Source organism: Silurus aristotelis (assembly GCF_946808225.1).
Source record: "Silurus aristotelis genome assembly, chromosome: 5".
NCBI lineage: Eukaryota > Metazoa > Chordata > Actinopteri > Siluriformes > Siluridae > Silurus > Silurus aristotelis.
This window is the reverse complement of record NC_139578.1, coordinates 4,214,942-4,221,641: the sequence shown is the minus strand read 5'-3', so window position 1 is coordinate 4,221,641 and position 6,700 is coordinate 4,214,942. Positions and strand designations below refer to the sequence as shown.

At 35.9% G+C, this 6,700-nt stretch overlaps 2 long non-coding RNA genes across 3 annotated transcripts; both read left to right on the top strand.

Annotated features, from left to right (window-relative positions):
- Positions 1–3,177: 3,177 nt before the first annotated feature.
- LOC310726401 lies at positions 3,178–5,420 on the top strand. 2 transcript variants are annotated; one of them, XR_014533734.1, is made up of 4 exons: positions 3,178–3,322; positions 3,698–3,810; positions 3,897–3,926; positions 5,081–5,420. It is a non-coding gene; the product is annotated as an uncharacterized lncRNA (long non-coding RNA). The 2 variants fall into 2 exon arrangements; XR_014533733.1 differs by lacking the exon at positions 3,897–3,926.
- Positions 5,421–5,868: 448 nt separating this feature from the next.
- On the top strand, positions 5,869–6,391 carry LOC310726404. Its single transcript, XR_014533738.1, has 2 exons — positions 5,869–5,981; positions 6,164–6,391. It is a non-coding gene; the product is annotated as an uncharacterized lncRNA (long non-coding RNA).
- The last annotated feature ends 309 nt before the right edge of the window (positions 6,392–6,700 follow it).

Sequence of the window (6,700 nt, the reverse complement as noted above, 5' to 3'; positions counted from 1 at the left end):
AATAGTAATTTTAGTACTTAGTCAAGCACCTACATCTGAAAATGTCTCCTAAGAGCCTATTTAGAGGTTTCACATCAAAAGCGGTGAATTTTCAATTATAAACCTTTACATTGTTCATTGGTAATTATTCTTTTTCACACTATATTGATAAATAAATATTGATTTGTGTAAATTCATAATACAATCACCAACATGTAAGTTATATTTTGATAAAATGTAGTCTGATCATCTGTTTTGTGGGTGAAATGTTGAATTTTTTATTTGTACATGCATAATGTGATGCTGTGGGGTGGAGCCTCATGAACCTTTAAGATGTTAATGTCATAGAGCACAGAAAGATCTACAGAAAGATATTTTCATTCAGTTAAAACCATTCATCATGTTCACTGTTATATTCATGTGTTTGTGGCTTTCACTAGGTGAGTTATACACCGAATCTTTTTTTACCTGGAGATTAATTAGTCACTAATTTGTTTTTTTCCGACAATAAATCTGAATGTAATATAACTTGTTTGTTTAAAGGTTAAAATGTATTATGTTCTCTTCTCTATGACAGGTGACTCCATGGCAGATTCAATAGAGCCACTTTTTACTCATAAAGCTGTAGGTGAAGGTGATGATGTTACTCTGTCCTGCAGATACAGGAGTGTTTCACCAAACAACCTACAATGGTACAAACAATATCCAAAATCCAGACCTGAGTTCCTTCTTTTCATCTATCTAAGTGGAGATACAAGTTCCCTTCCACCACGTCTGAATGCTACAGTTAAAAATGAGCAAGTGGATCTGATCATCTCCTCTGCTGCTGTATCAGACTCTGCTCTATACTACTGTGCTCTGCAGCCCACAGTGACAGGAAATCCAGCTGCACTGTACAAAAACCTCTACATGGTTTTGTTGCTGAGCGAGTGAACAGTCAGGCTCTATTCTGTACTCAAGCTCAGGGTTGTTCATTGAAAGATACATTTCTGCAGAAAGGGGGCAGCAAAAAGCTACTATTTTCTATAGGAACTTGTCCCTTTCAATTAGAATATACACATATACTCAAAACTGTTGTCCATTTGCAAACTTTCAGAGGTGGAAAAAGTACACACATCCTTCACCTAAGTAGAAGCACAGGACTCATGTTTTAAAAGTTCAAGTTCTGGCTACACTTTTCACTCAAGTTAAAGTAAAGAGGTTTGGGTTCTTGCATGTACTTAAGTAAAAACAACTACCTGTTTTAGTGTCATGCTGGTAACTGGACCTCACATAATATAAATCTATAATAATAAAAAATCTCAACTTTTGTTGCCTAATGAATGCATCCAGGCTGAAGATCCACCATATAGAACACAAGCAGAGAAAAGATGATGATGATCAGGTGATCAGGAATGTCTCTGTTCTCAGTCATGTTTACATCACTGACTGCCTCTGTCTCATCCATGTTAACCCCAAACTTCTTGTTGCCTTCTGACTGCTCATTGCTTCGTAAACTAGTCTACGTCTGTGGTGTGAGAGCCAGGAAATGATACACCAGTGGTAGATAAAACAAGGCTGCACAATGACAAGAAACAGGTTAATGGGCTGGAAACGGCGGGTAAAGAGACGAAAAAATATTGACATTTCACCAGATAAATTTAAACTAAATTAACGAGCCTGTTTTAAAAATCTAAGTAAATGTAACATTTATCTTTATTTATAAATGTATGATTTATTAATTGGGGATTTGCTTTAATATATTAAACAAAAACTTATTACATTTTATAATTTGGAGTCATTTTTTGTTCATGTTTAATTAGAAGCATGTTGTTACAGTAAGTTCTAGTGAGCATCAAGTCATTTCTATCACTTAATTATATTACAGTGTGTCCCATTTGCTACATTATAGCTTTAGTTATTACTAATTAGACCATTTGCACCATGATTTCTGAAGAGGAATTCACACAGAGTGTAAATGTTACAGTGACAATTGGGAGTGAAGGATGTTTTCCTGAACAATCTGACAATAACTGAGTAACAGATTTCAGTGGGAACTTAGTGTAAGTATATATACAGTAAAGGCAGTTATAAAGGATCAAAATCATGTGGAAACAGAATCATATTCCAAACTTACCTGCACCTGTTTAATTATTGTAATCACATATAATAAAACATGTTTAGAGTTTATTGGTTACAAACTGAAAGCAAATAAAATACTAAAGTTCAACCATTTGTGATCTCTTCAATCCAAACTTTACTGTATTTTATCTATATATAGTATATACTGTATTTCTAACAATTAATTAATGTACACTGTTGACTTCATTTTTTTTTTTATTGGTGCCTTTCAAATTATACAACAGCAGCAATAAATAAATTACAAAATAATTAACAAAATAAAATTACATAGTGATGTATTTATTTTTTACTTAGTAGAAATGTACATTAGCTATAGTTAATTTTGCTAGTTTTCACATTGATAGACGCAAAATGTATTTAAAAAAAAAAAACAGAACCTTATAAAACAGATTCTTTAGTATCAGGTGATATAAGTTTTGGGATTAATTAAAATATCAAAGCTATTGTGTCAGGTGTTACTGATGCACACTATGTGGAACTGATTTGTCTTTTAGTGGTCAGTTTTTTTTTTTTATCTCATTCCATGTGATCAATTTTCTTTCCTTCCTTCATTAATTTTGTTAAATCATTTTCTCATTCATGTGTTTATGATGTATGTAGATACAAATGCATGTTACTCTGCTGGTTGTAAATTTGTGAACACTGAACAGATGGAAAGTTGATTTTGGAATTTGAACATCACTACAAAATGGCCGACACTCTAAATAGTGCACTATGTAGGGGATAAGGTGCAGTTTCAGACACAGCATGTGTCACCTTTAATCACCAGCACTCTGATGACCTGCACCTGTACTCAATTACAGTTAAAGTATTTGACCTTTTTATCACCACCACCTCACATTTGTCTTTATTGCATTTTGAGACTAAACCTTTGTATCTTACCATTTTTTTTTTCTTGTCAATTTTATGTTTTGTAATTTCCTGAGCACTGATTGTTTATTAATACAGATTTTTGCTGAATATATTATTATCTTGTGTCTGTCCCTGTAGCCTAAAAAGGATTTTGTTATGGGTCTGTGCTGTTTTCTGGTGTTTGCTCAGTCTTTAGCTCTCTGCTGTTATATATAGTTGGTCACCTCTATATGAAAAAATGGGACCACTGAAGAGCATGAACCTGACCAGAGGAGGCAGAGACTGAGGATTAAAAGCAGCAATGTGAACATTGCTAGTTTTGCTGTCTGCTAGCTTTGCTGTAATGCTAGCTCACTTGGTTTGAAAACCGGTAAGAATGTGTGCACCTATAGATTCCACCATGTAGGTCCCATCACTGTTAAGACACCCTAAGTTAGAGGGCAGGTGCCACACCTTGTATTTTTAAGTGTAGCTTAGTGTAGTCTGCTAGATTATTGTTGTTTGTTAGTTAGGTTAGCTTTCAAAATACAGCCTAGAGCAGTCCTTTTTCCTGAGTTCATTTCTTTGGCACTATCAATGTTCTCTTGCCTGTGTAAATCTAGTCGTCTTTTCACCCTTGAACTTTGTGGCATTCTGTTTAACCACCTTTACACTTGACCATTTAAAGCATTAACCACTAACGTCTGGTTCTTATACTTTTATCCAAACAACCCACAACAACTAAATTGTTCCTGCACTCCCCCAGGCTTAGCCAGAGTGGGAACTTAACCAGCATCAAGGATACAAATGAAATACTCTGACCATGATCAATAAATAAGATGCCGCCTATCTCTCCAACCAAATTACAGGAAAAGACGTGTAAGTAAACTTTCTTTTACTGTTCTAAATAACCATTCAATACGTTTTAAATGTGTTTTTATTTATTTTTATCTTTGTTTTCCCAGGAACCTGATCAGGCCAGGACGACAAGCAATGTAATAATTTTTTATATATAATTAACTATAAATATACAATTTCTATAAAATGTTTCCAGTGTGTAGGTGAAGCAAGATTATGATTAACCACTACATAGACTATACTGCTCTGTACAAAACTTTAGGTCTGATTTGTAAAATTCAGCATAATTGTTCAGTCCACTGTTTACTTATAAAGCACTAAATGGTTTGGCTCCCATGTATCTATCCAGTCTTTTAACACGCTACAATCCGTCACGCTCCCTGAGATCTCAAAACTCTGGGCTTCTAGTAGTTCCTAGAATAGCAAAGTCCACTAAAGGCGGTAGAGCATTTTCACATTTAGCTCCTAAACTCTGGAATAGTCTTCCTGACAGTGTTCGGGGTTTAGATACACTCTCCTAGTTTAAGTGTAGATTAAAAACATATCTTTTTAGCAAAGCCTACACATAACACACATCACACACATCACATCACAACCTTGTGCTCCAGAATATATGATTACATGCACATTATCAACTTGTGCTGTTAATATCATGAACAGCAGCTACACTAATTCCTCTCCACTGCTTCTCTTTCTCTCCCCATCCTGAGGTTTGGCCAGCTCCGGTCACGTCCCACCTCGTGAAGATTATGGACCTATGGATGATCATGGAGAAGTAGATGCCGAGTGTTTAAAGGCCCTGGCATGGAGAAGCTGATGCTGGATCTATGATGATCACAAATTGTTCTGTATTGTTGAAAGATTTATGACCAAACTCTTGATGTCACCCATATGAGGATGGGTTCCCCTTTGAGTCTGGTTCCTCTCAAGGTTTCTTCCTCATATCATCCAAGGGAGTTTTTCCTTGCCACTGTCGCCACGGCTTGCTCATCAGGGACAAACGCACACCATTCACCTTCACTGTTGTTTTCTGTAAAGCTGCTTTGAGACAATGTCTGTTGTGAAAAGCGCTATACAAATAAACTTGACTTGACTGTTCCAGACTTTACTCAGTCTGATTGTTTAAAAGCTGTAGATATTTAATTGGGTTTTTCCCCCATTACCTTAATTTCTAAAACAAATAAATCAACACATTCTGCTAAGTCACTACATATACATAAAGACTTATGATCTGTAAAGCTGGGATTTGTACCATATTGAGTAATGATTCTTTGCTGTCTGCATCATGCAGGCCATGTTAGCTTCCTGGTGAAGAGCAAGTGGTGCTGAACAAAGACCAGGAAGATGGTGTAGGATCTCGACTGTAAGGTCAATCGGGACGCTTCTCACTGTCGTAAGCAGGTAAGTGCTTCTGCTCCCTGAAGGCCAGAAGAAAGTATAAAGTAGAGCTGCTTCTTGCAATCCATTTGGATCCTCACCCAGAAGAGTACTTGGATCTACTAATACATAGACATAGACACAGAAATTGGAGCGGTTTGCGCAAGTTCACACAAACATTGCTGTTTATATACACAGACTATACAGACTCTCCTCACTTTACAGACTTTTGCGAATAGGAACAAACCTGGAACAAAGTAATTTGTTCGGCGTGGACAAAAATTCAAAACAAAGAGACTAGCGCTAGCTAGTTGTCGACCGTACCGAGTCTACATGATGCTCACTGGACTACGGCGAATGAATTGTTTTTTTATTAATTTTTATTACTTATACCAAATATTGTATAGTGTTTTGATTTGTTTTTGTATATTTTATTGTTTTTAAGTGTTTACAGCTCTAACATCATATATAGACATATGCGTAGTCAATATCAAACACAGTAACAACTTGAACAAATTCATGGTACAAATGGTCATTTGGAAAGTAACTCGTTCGTAAAGTGGGGAGCATCTGTACATGTATTTTGCATTTTATTCTATAGTTTTTTTTTCTTTTTTATTTAACACCAAATATATAATAATTGTTGTAATGTGTGTGTGAGAAACAGACTAAAAAAAATAATTATTCTCTACTTTATCCCTCCTTTTTTTTTTAGTTTTGCCTGCAGTTAGGAGACCAGTGGCCTTTTCCCCAAAAACTTGTCTTTTGCAGGCACCAGCAGGTCCCCCAAGTTCAAAAGATGGTTGTGGATCCTTGTAAGTACACAAAACAAAAATGAGACCTTATTTGGAAATTGTCAATCGTCTAATGTTGTACTGCTACTTCCACAAACCCACTCTGGATCCCTTAATATCAACCACCAATAGAAATCACTTCCAAACTCCAAAATTATAACCCGTGACTTCAAAGCACCATGTTCCTTTTATATTTTCTGTAGTTTTTGATATTGTGAACCACAGTAAATTCTCAGGGGTCTTGAAAATGACTGCAAAGATGGCAAAGATCTCCTACCTACAAGGTCAGTTATATTGGGTGACTTTGAGGTGATGCACATCTCTTCCACCATTTCCACTGGTGTCTTAAAAGACTCAGTACTTGGTTCTCTATTTACAATTGATTTCTCTGAAGTCATGCCTTCACATAGGATTTTGTAGAACTGATATGGGAAATAAAAATCCTATTGAGTGCATGTTTATGATATTTTACAAATGTTATGCATGTATGACATTACAGAAATATTGAGTTGGCAATATTAGTACTACTGATGGTGACTTGAGATATTGGAAATAAAATTGTTTATTTAATCCTGTTATTAGCATACTTACCCTGTCCCTTTCTTCACTTAAGATCTACATGATTCCTCCTGATGCCCTACCTTTTGATTGAGTTCTCCTCACTGCACTGAGGCACCACGGAACCTGGGTCCAGCACCAAAAGAATTCAAGCCAAGCCCTGGTCGACATCTACCTGTCTG